This window comes from Hyla sarda, chromosome 2, assembly GCF_029499605.1.
Source record: "Hyla sarda isolate aHylSar1 chromosome 2, aHylSar1.hap1, whole genome shotgun sequence".
Classification (NCBI taxonomy): Eukaryota; Metazoa; Chordata; class Amphibia; order Anura; family Hylidae; genus Hyla; species Hyla sarda.
Window position 1 is genome coordinate 38,696,893 of NC_079190.1, and position 11,932 is coordinate 38,708,824.

The 11,932-nt window shown below is 42.5% G+C and overlaps 1 protein-coding gene across 1 annotated transcript in view; it reads right to left on the bottom strand.

The window, feature by feature from the left end:
* Positions 1–11,932, bottom strand: part of LOC130358385 (stromelysin-1-like) — a 51,804-nt gene that overhangs the window by 7,850 nt on the left and 32,022 nt on the right. The gene's annotated exons all lie outside the window — the stretch shown is intronic.

Sequence of the window (11,932 nt, forward strand, 5' to 3'; positions counted from 1 at the left end):
CTGGAGTCCCGCCGCTGGGGACCCCCGGGATCATGGACGCGGCACCCCGTTTGCAATCAGTCCCCTGAGCGTGTTCGCTCCGGGGACTGATTACGCTCGATCGCAGGGCCAGCGGCGTGTGACATGATGCCTCCGCCCCCGTGTGACGTCACGCTCCGCCCCTCAATGCAAGCCTACGGGAGGGGGCATGATGGCTATCACGCCCCTTCCCATTGGCTTGCATTGAGGGGCGGAGCCTGTCGTCCCACGGGGGCGGAGGCGTGACGTCACACGCCCCTGGCCCTGCGGTCGAGCGTAATCAGTCCCCGGAGCGAGCATACTCCGGGCACTGATTACAAACGGGGTGCGGCATGCAAGATCACGGGGGTCCCCAGCGGCGGGACTCCAGCGATCAGGCATCTTATCCCCTATCCTTTGGATAGGGGATAAGATGTCTAGGCACTGGAGTACCCCTTTAATAAAAATAAGACATCCCCTGAAAATAAGCCATAGTGTGTCTTATTGAGGAAAAATAAATATAATACAGTGTCTTATTTTCGGGGAAACACGGTATTGGTGCTCACAGTGGTGATGGCAAAATGCTGCTCTTGCTGACTAATGGTAACCTATGCTGATGACTAATATTCTTGGTGGTTTGAGATGTTGCAGGGGCTAATGGAAGTAGTTGAGGGAAGGAAAATGTAGCTATAATGTAATTCTATTTAATTAAAAAAATTGCAAAATTCTTAAAAAAGGACTGAGCTCTGTCTTTATCAGTCAGAACTCCAAATCCCCTATTTCCATACAGCAGTATTCTGCAATTACATCATAAAATTTAGTTTTCCATCACCTCTAGGGGGGGTTCACTGCGTAGGTATTTTTAGGCTATGTTCTCTGTGCAGGCATTCCTAAGACCATACAGGAATGTGGCATCTCATAGACTGCTAAGCATTCCGTGCGGAGTCCACAGAAAGAATTAAAGGGGTACTCCGCTGCTCACCATTTGGAACGCAACTGTTCCGAACGCTGGAGCCGGCGACGGGAGCTCGTGATGTCAAAGCCCCACCCCTTCATGATGTCACACCCCGCCCCCTCAAGCAAGTCTATGGGAGGGGGCGTGACAGCTGTGTTAAAAGCTCGGAAAGGCAGGAGGGGTGTTAGGAGTAGTTAGGGGATATAATCTGAGTTATTTTAGAAAATATGGTTTGATGACAGGTACTCTTTAAGGTGCCCATACACCTTAGTGTGCATTCACACCACATTTTGGGGATACAGCAGCCGGATCCGGCGGGAGAATTTAAAAACCATCCGCTGCCTTTTCCCTGCGGACCCACGCCGCACCCCAATTATTTGAAGGAGCTGAATGGAGTCCGATACTAACTTCGATTGGCTCATTTTTAACCATATCAGTTTTATTGCCAGACTAAAAACACTGGTAGACCATGGTTTTAAGTCTGGCAACAAAACCGTATATGGGCCAAAAATTAGCCAACCAAAGTAACTCTCTGACTCCATTTGGCTCATTCAAATGAATGCAGTGCAGCGCGGGTCCGGCGTGGATATAGCAGCGGCCGGTTTTTATATTCTCCTGCCAGATCTGGCTGCCATATTCCCAAAACGTAGTGTGAATGAGCCCTTAGTTTAAAGTTTGCCGAAGCCATACATTTACTTTAACAAACTTGCCTCCTTCTCATGATTTTCCTGATTCTTTCCTTCCCTTGTTGACAGCTTGTTGTCTAGGTTACTGACCGCCACTCCACTCTAGAAACTGTGGTCAGCCTGGTATGCAACTAAAAGCATGTTTGAGACTAAATCAGGGCGTGCCCCTAGGGACTGAGCCACCTGCATTACTTGTTGTGTGCCCCCCTAAGCAATCAGACAGCCCCAAGACTATCAGCACCATGAACGATCACTGGCTGTGGCACCACAAGGATGTAAACCCAAAACAGTGCTTCTTCCCTGGGTTGTGTGCTCTTGCAAATTTGTCACATGGCCTTTGTACTTTCTTAGTCTTAGAGATAGCAGCAAGGAGTTTGGAGGGGTGTACATACCAGCTCGGATTGTGAAAAGGGGAAAATAATCATTGGGGGACAGCTCATGCAGGATGTAGATAGAGAAGGGAGCAGATACAAGGCAGCCTGTAGGGGGACAAACATATAGGCCCTCGTTTACTAAGAGTGTTGTGTAGGTTTCTTTGTGGGTTTTAATTCCCTACAATTTATTTTCCACGGTATTTACTAAGGTTTCCCTACATTTTCCAGTTTCCCTACACTTTGCTTTTTTTACACATGTTCTGATCTGTAGGGTTTTCCTCAGCTCAAATCCACCACATTTTATGTGGAAACCTTAATAAATATGTAGTTATTTTGTTAAAATGTCAGGGACACGCCCCTTTTCTGAGACCACACCCTCTTTTCCCGGTGGCCACGCCCCTTTTCCGGGTTTTCTTAGCAAAATGGACAGTTAGTCTGGGTTTTTTTAAATTCTGGCACAAATTCTGGCGCAGACAGAATTTATGGCGCACTGCGACAGAATCTGGCGCACAACCCGACAAAACATGTCGGGTTTGCAATAGTAAATGATGGCCATAGGCTGTGTAGAAGTATAGAGTATAGGCTGTAGAGAAGAAACTAAACAAAAATTTGAATACAGACCTATGAAGAAAGTATTTTCACATCATATTATAGCATCACTGTAATTTGGAAAAACATTTGACATGTTGTCCACATAGCACCGGGTCTATATCCTATATCCTGACGGCAAGCTGTAACCCTATAAAGTGCACAGCAGCATGCTTCGCCCTCTGCCAGAAGCTGTGTCTGGCTTATTCACTGCATTAGAGTCCATAGGGAATTAGTCAGGTTAAAGTGACGGCCGAGGAAGAAAGGCATGTGCTGTAGGGCACCACACCCGGCTATAACTTGCGATCGCATCAGATCTTAGGACTGGGACCTGATGCGATCTAAACCTTTGACGCATCTGTACATCATATCAAAAGTTATTCCAATTAACCGCAATGATTTTAAGGGGTTCTCTACCATAAGGTGATTTTAGTACGTACCTGCCAGACAGTAATGGACATGCTTAGGAGGATCAGTGCTTGTCTTGGAGCTAAATGACTATTTTCTGAGTCAACCATAACACTGGCTATCTTTTTTGTGAACTGGCTATTTCCTGTTGGAGTTCCTTCCCTTGAACTACAAATCCCATAATTCCTTGTTTGTAAGTGTGAGGTGACTTTTCTCCCTCCCACACATCAGCCACCCGACCCAGTGAAACATACATGGGATCCTTTTAATGCAATAGACCAGTGATTTCTGGCATGGGTGCCTCCAGCTGTTGCAAAACTACAATTCACTGCGGAATGATCTCCCTCCCCCTAGCGGTCACTCCACCCATTGAAGCACAGACAGGCTGCCTCTGAACACCTGACTAGTGATGTAATGTCTCGGTCGGCACTGCATCCTGGGAAAATCTGAGATGACATTTTGTATGCTGTTAAAAATAAATATTGGGGCAAAAATCACAAAAGAATTGTAAGACTGCCATGAAACACAGGTACAGACACTATGTTATGAACTACACTAACTTCACAGTCCCTGTAGCATAGTTAAAAAAAAAAATCCCGGAATACTTCTTTAAGTACAAAGCCAGAATGAGAGGTTTCCATCGCCTATAAATATGAAATTGCCCATAAATATACATATGTGCATTTGACACTGACATATGATTAAAATATATGACTGCAATGCCATTCCCTTTACGTCATCAGAGTTGTACAAAGATGAATGAACGCCCGGTTGTATTTTAGAAGCTTTTGTAGTTGTGCAATCTTTCATTTAGATTGTTCTACACCAGTGTTTTCCAAACAGTGCATCTCCAGCTGTTGCAAAACTACAACTCCCAGCATGCCCGGACAGCCTTTGGCTGTCCGGGCATGCTGGGAGTTGTAGTTTTGCAACAGCTGGAGAAGCACTGTTTGGAAAAAACTGTTCTTCACATATATACATTGTCCCTGTTAGGGAATGATGCTGGGTACACAGCTCAGGAGCTCCCCCACCAGGAACCGTAGAGCAGTGCAACAACCATACATCGGCTAACGCTCATATGGACTATTATATGGTCAGCTGCTACAGGATAAAGGTATAGCAGACATCTTCCTGGCAAAAATCAGCTGTTTATCAGTCAGATAAGTAAAACTTTTAGAAAATTTAGGATGACATGGGACACTTAGAAGAAAACTTCCATCTTAAACCTGAAATTGGCAGTATAATAGTAAGTCACAAGTTAGCCAAATTTGTAGCCAAAGTTTAGTTACTGTGCTTTTGCTTCTTAAAGAGATGATGCCCTTTTATATATAAAGGACACTTATTCATTTCAAATATCTTTGCTATATCCCCATATTGCGAGGATATATACAGATTTGAGTCATATTTTGCCCATATAGAGCAACCTTATATGCCAGTCATTTTAAAATTAATTATTTTAAAATTGTTTATATTTTAAGATTGTCTGCATGTGTATATACATCTTATGTGTTCTTCTCACATGGGCCCTGTGAGGAGTAATGCACTGTATTAGATTTTATTTTAACAATAAAAAATTTTTTGAATTATTATTGGAGCACGACGCAGTAATCTATTTTTATATACAATTGATTACACTATCTTGGAAGGTCCGGGCAACATTTTTTTCTATATATATATATTTTTTAGTCTTTGCAACTTTGGTATAGTTGCATGCCGATCCAATGAAGGGAAGAAGGGAAGGGGGCTCCAGCTCCACAAGACGGTAAGTAAAATTTAACCTTTAATGATACATGGTTAAAAAATGTCCATGGTCCAAATAAACATAGAAAAAGACAAAAGTGCTCAGTGAGTTAAAACCCACGTCAACCGACGCGTTTCGGACCAACTAAGGGTCCTTAGTCATGGTGCTGCATCCTATCTGGACGGCTGCTGCTTTTATACTGAACTAAGTATCATAGTCACATGACAAATTACATCACAGATTAAGCCACAGCTGATGTATAATCACCGATAATGGGAGTACGGCATATGCAAAGAAGTGCAAATAGAACTAAAACAAATGGGAATAACCATAGAAAAGAAGCTAATAAATGTACGCTAAATCAGTTTTGTAATTCATGCCTTTAGGATACCTATTATCCAACGTAAGAATCCAAAAGGCTTCTCGTTTGAGGAGGACGCGTGACCAGTCCCCTCCTCTGGACGGTGGATGCACCCTTTCGATGCCACATATTTCTATGAAGGACGCATCACCTTGGTGAGTTTCATGGATGTGTTTTGACAAACCAGATAGAGACCGCATGTTAAAAACCGCAGTGTGTGAACCGTGAAAATGTTCATATATGCGTCTCTTCAATTTTCTGGTGGTGCAACCTACATATTGCAATTTGTATAATCTACATGCTGCCAGATAAACGACATGTGTAGTGTCACAATTGATAAACGTTTTTATAGGATATTTATTTCCATTTACAGTTGACACAAATTCTGTCGATCTGGCAACATGTTTGCAAAGATTGCATCTATTTCGGGCACACTTAACCCCTTAACGACGCAGGACGTATATTTACGTCCTGCACCGGCTCCCGCGATATGAAGCGGGATCGCGCCGCGATCCCGCATCATATCGCGTCAGTCCCGGCACTAATCAATGGCCGGGACCCGCGGCTAATACCACACATCGCCAATCGCGGCGATGTGCGGTATTAACCCTTTAGAAGCGGCGGTCAAAGCTGACCGCCGCTTCTAAAGTGAAACTGAAAGTGACCCGGCTGCTCAGTCGGGCTGTTCGGGACCGCCATGGTGAAATCGCGGCGTCCCGAACAGCTGACCGGACACCGGGAGGGCCCTTACCTGCCTCCCCGGTGTCCGATCAGCGAATGACTGCTCCGTGCCTGAGATCCAGGCAGGAGCAGTCAAGTGCCGATAATACTGATCACAGGCGTGTTAATACACGCCTGTGATCAGGATGAGAGATCAGTGTGTGCAGTGTTATAGGTCCCTATGGGACCTATAACACTGCAAAAAAAATGTAAAAAAAAAAGTGTTAATAAAGGTCATTTAACCCCTTCCCTAATAAAAGTTTGAATCACCCCCCTTTTCCCATAAAAAAAATAAAACAGTGTAAAAAAAATAAAAAATAAACATATGTGGTATCGCCGCGTGCGTAAATGTCCGAACTATAAAAATATATAATTAATTAAGCCGTACGGTCAATGGCGTTCGCGCAAAAAAATTCCAAAGTCCAAAAAAGCGTATTTTGGTCACTTTTTATACCATTAAAAAATGAATAAAAAGTGATCAAAACAAAAATCATACCGATAAAAACTTCAGATCACGGCGCAAAAAATTAGCCCTCATACCGCCCCGTACGGAGAAAAATAAAAAAGTTATAGGGGTCAGAAGATGACATTTTTAAACGTATACATTTTCCTGCATGTAGTTATGATTTTTTCCAGAAGTGCGACAAAATCAAACCTATATAAGTAGGGTATCATTTTAACCGTATGGACCTACAGAATAATGATAAGGTATAATTTTTACCGAAATATGCACTGCGTAGAAACGGAAGCCCCCAAAAGTTACAAAATGGCGTTTTTTTTTCAATTTTGTCGCACAATGATTTTTATTTCCGTTTCGCCGTGCATTTTTGGGTAAAATGACTAATGTCACTGCAAAGTAGAATTGGTGACACAAAAAATAAGCCATAATATGGATTTTTAGGTGGAAAATTGAAAGGGTTATGATTTTTAAAAGGTAAGGAGGAAAAAACGAAAGTGCAAAAACGGAAAAACCCTGAGTCCTTAAGGGGTTAAAGAAACCCTTAAGATGGAGCCAGGTACTCGAAGGCTCTTTGCTAACTATGTCGCTTGGTGATAATTGATTGCCTAGCGTACGGCCTCTTATGGCCACAAACTGGACCCCTTCATGCAAAATAGAAGTCAAAACTTCATAATCAAATAGAACCGGTAGATGTTTGGATACAATGCTTTTGATCGCTGGAAAATCGGTACTATATTGTTTTGAGAATGTAATTTTATTCCTCGCCTTGACACTGTCAGGATTAACTTTGGTACTGGTTTCTGTTAAAAGAGCCTCACGGGTCTTATTTTTGGCTATATTTTTTGCTCTGATTAGTGTGGCTCTAGAGTAACCCCTAGCCAGTAATCTCTTATCAATATCGGTGCATGTATGCTCAAAGGAGGTTTCTGTGGACGAAGCACGTTTAGCCCTAATGTATTCTCCCACCGGTAGATTGCGGGTAACATGACTGGGATGGCAGCTTGTTGCAAAAAGAATACTGTTGCCTGAAGTAGGCTTTCTGTACATTTCTGAATGCACCGATTTGATAGATGTGTCACCCGTCAGATGTACATCCCAAAAATTTATTGAAGGGCCCCCCCACTCCAATGTGAACCTTAAATTTAAATTATTGTTGTTGATGTATTTGAGGAACAACGTGGCCTCGTCACGGGAGTGGGACCATATTAGGAGGAGGTCATCTATATATCGGCCGTACCAGTGCACAGCACAGGCATAAGGGTTATCGGCCGAATATAGATGAACCTCCTCCCAGTATGCCATGTATAAATTGGCTGTAATTTGAATGTAATGATCAGTGTCAAAGCGGAAAAAATTATTCTCCAGGAGAAAAAGCAATGCATCCAGTAAAAAATTTGATAATGTCACATCATAGTTACTGTACTTTCTAACATGGTATTTGACAGCCTCTATTGCCATATGGTGCGGAATGCAAGAATAGAAGCTAGTCACATCACAAGATAACCACAAATAACCGTCTAGCCAATCAATTTTCTTTATAGCTGACAATAAAGCTTTAGTATCGCGGACATAGCCTGCAGTGCGTACAACCAAAGGCTGCAACAGCAAATCCACCCACGATGCCAGTCTTTCATGCACTGATCCAATCCCTGCCACTAAGGGACGTAACGGTGGAGGGAATACCTGTTTGTGGATCTTGGGTAGTGCATGAAAGACTGGCATAACCGGACAATCAGGACAGAGAAAATCACCCTGTTGCTCACTGAAAATGTTCAGAGATACACCATAGGATATTAATGCTTTTAACTCCTTTTTCACTATTTCCGTAGGATCACTAGGGATTTTTCGGTATGTTACCACATCACTAAGCATGTTTAACACCTGGTCATGGTATAGTGATCTATCCAAAATGACCGTAGCTCCACCCTTATCTGCTCCCCTAACTATAATGTTGGGGTTCTTTTCCAGTTGTTTGAGAGCTTTTCTTTCTGCACTAGTTAAATTATTAAAGGATGTTTTTTTGTTGTTGTTTTGAGAAAGATCCTTCAGATCTCTCTCCACACGACCTTGAAAAGTGTCCATGGATTCAGTTCTCGCATTAACCGGATAAAAATAAGGGTTAGCTGTTTTAAAGCTTTTTTTTAGTGTTAGTGACTGGGGTGATGTCAGACACAAAAGATTCTGCTGACAGATCAACCATGTTGAGCATAGCACATTGATCCTTAAAGGAGTGATGAAGTGGCAATTGGTTAGTTCCCAATGTATTCAGACACATGGGAGGTGTGTCATCTCCCATGGCAACGTGATCATTATCAGAGTTAAAGTGACGTTTCACAGTAAGGAGTCTTACAAAGCGATTAACATCCTGTAATGTCCTATATAAGTCAAAGTTTTGATCCGGCACAAAATTTAAACATTTTTCAAGTGCCCTGATTTGTTGAAGGGTCAAAATGCTGGCTGAAATATTGATTACTGAAGATGAAATATTGTTAGAATTTGGTGAATGACATTCCTTCAAAAGTGGATTTTTTAGGGGTGGTCGAGTCTCTGATGCACAATCAGTCAACATCTGTTGGTCTGATGTCTGGTGCGACGGGTGTTTATATTTTCTGTGTTTTCGTCCTGCTCTGTGCCCCCTGCGTTTGATTTGTATTTGTTTTTCTTTTTTACTGGTTTTATTGTGGGACCATTCCCGTTTTTTGACACGTTGATGGGAACTGATGCAGTATGTGGCATGTCCTCCTCTGATACATCGGTACAGTTATCTGTGGTGTCTATATCTGACGAACTGAAATTGACATTTTTCCTTTGTATTTTTGAATCATTGTAGTTGGTGTTTCTCTTTAGAATGGACCGGGGATGTTTATTCGGGAAACGCCCTTGCCAGGTGTATACCGAATTAGTGGCATAGTTGCGGAGATCCCTGTTGAATTTAGTCTTTTTAACATTAGTTATTGCCTCCTCGAGTTCTTGTAAATGTTTATTCATAGTGGCTTGTAATTCTGTCATGTCTGAATGAGTCCTATATTTATCCAATGATTGTGTAAGATCACTTATGTTAGTTTCAATGTCTTTTAACTTTTTTTGTTCCCGTTCTATTAGTATATTTATGAGCTTAAAAGAGCATTCAGATAGTGCATTGTTCCAACGTTCCTGATATTCATCCTCCAGAACTGAGGTGGATTTTTTTCTTATTCGTAAACCCCGGGGTACCATTTGATTTTCGACATATTGTTTTAAAGTTGTTGCATCCCACCACAATCGCAATTGTTGAGTTTTTTGGTGTTCAAGGTCCCACATGAGCTTACGAATGTCAAATGGAAACGTGGGATTATTTTCCTTTGAAAAAAGGTTTGTAACTTTATTTAAGCGTTCTGTGTTGTCAAGGCTTAATTCAGAAAAATGGTTGCTATCAGCAACAGCCGATCCTGGATTAGATTCCATATTAGTACTTTTGATTGGATTATAATAACGATAAGAAATGTAGTGATAAGGTAAATCACAGAAGAGGCCGTACGCTGGGCAATCAATTATCACCAAGCGACATAGTTAGCAAAGAGCCTTCGAGTACCTGGCTCCATCTTAAGGGTTTCTTTAAGTGTGCCCGAAATAGATGCAATCTTTGCAAACATGTTGCCAGATCGACAGAATTTGTGTCAACTGTAAATGGAAATAAATATCCTTTAAAAACGTTTATTAATTGTGACACTACACATGTCGTTTATCTGGCAGCATGTAGATTATACAAATTGCAATATGTAGGTTGCACCACCAGAAAATTGAAGACGCATATATGAAAATTTTCACGGTTCACACACTGCGGTTTTTAACATGCGGTCTCTATCTGGTTTGTCAAAACACATCCATGAAACTCACCAAGGTGATGCGTCCTTCATAGAAATATGTGGCATCGAAAGGGTGCATCCACCATCCAGAGGAGGGGACTGGTCACGCGTCCTCCTCAAACGAGAAGCCTTTTGGATTCTTACGTTGAATAATAGGTATCCTAAAGGCATAAATTACAAAACTGATTTAGCGTACATTTATTAGCTTCTTTTCTATGGTTATTCCCATTTGTTTTAGTTCTATTTGCACTTCTTTGCATATGCCGTACTCCCATTATCGGTGATTATACATCAGCTGTGGCTTAATCTGTGATGTAATTTGTCATGTGACTATGATACTTAGTTCAGTATAAAAGCAGCAGCCGTCCAGATAGGATGCAGCACCATGACTAATGACCCTTAGTTGGTCCGAAACGCGTCGGTTGACGTGGGTTTTAACTCACTGAGCACTTTTGTCTTTTTCTATGTTTACATGGACCATGGACATTTTTTAACCATGTATCGTTAAAGGTTAAATTTTACTTACCGTCTTGTGGAGCTGGAGCCCCCTTCCCTTCTTCCCTTCATTGGATCAGCTTGCTTCACCGAGGATATGGCTCGGCTTTCCTGCTCTCGTGCTCCCTGCAGATGTATCTCCTTGACTCAATGAATCACGGTGAGCTGGAGTCCTTTTTATCTTTACTTATTTTTGCTATAGTTGCATGCCCTGTTGACCTCGACAGTGTCATTTATTAATTGTGATCTGCACTTACACTTTCTTTTTTTCATTTATAAAACTAACAGGTTGTTCGTATACATTTTGATCAAAAAGTACAAGCCCACTCACCACGTCAAGGCCACCTAGTCAGAGTGGGTCCCTAACCTAACTGGCATAGTGCCGGGCAGGGACCACTGCCTCCGAGACACCAAGCCCACCGGGGGAGCAACCCAGTGGCCAGGAAGCCCCACTGCTGCCCGACCAAGCCCCCGGCTTTGGGCCGCACCACCCCACAGACAAAGCATCATAGAAACAATGGCCGCCACAGAGAACCACACCAGTGTGAACACATACCATGTGCTCACTGCCAGAGGGCTGGGAGAATGAAAAGAGGAAATTATGCTGAGAAGCAAGTAGATCAAAATACAAATGGTGGATGTGTGGCTGTGTTTCTCTATTTGTGTTGTACCCTTCTATATTATGTTGCAACTTTTTTGCAGGAAGTGTCACCATATTGATTGAGCGGTCCGATCCGATCTTCAGGAGGTTCACGACACGCATAACTTTAGAACATGAGCTGTTTCAAGCATGAGCTGTGCTCGCAGCTGTCTATCTATGGGCACAGCTCAGACCCTATACTGTATTCCCATGTTCGGCCGAGCCAAACCTGGCAATATAGGGTCTGAGCTGTGCCCGTAGCTAGACAGCTGCGAGCACAGCTCATGCTTTCAACCCTTACTGGGCTGGGAGCTATGCTCCAGCCCAGTAAAGAGTTAGGGATACTGTAATTTAAAAACAACTTTTGACACAGCCAGCAGAGAGATCAATCATTTCTCTGCATAGAAGTCTACACAAAGAAATGATAGATCTCTCTGCTGGCCGGGGAGCGGAGCCTGTCATTAGCAATTGCAGCGGGTCTCAGGACTAAGACCTGCTACGATCAACAACTTTTGACATGTCAAAAGTAGTTTCTTGCCGGGCTGAGTGCTATGCGCCAGCTCAGCAAGAAGAGAGTTAAAGGGGTATTCCATGAAAAAACTTTTTTTTATATATCAACTGGCTCCAGAAAGTTAAACAGATTTGTAAATTACTTCTATTAA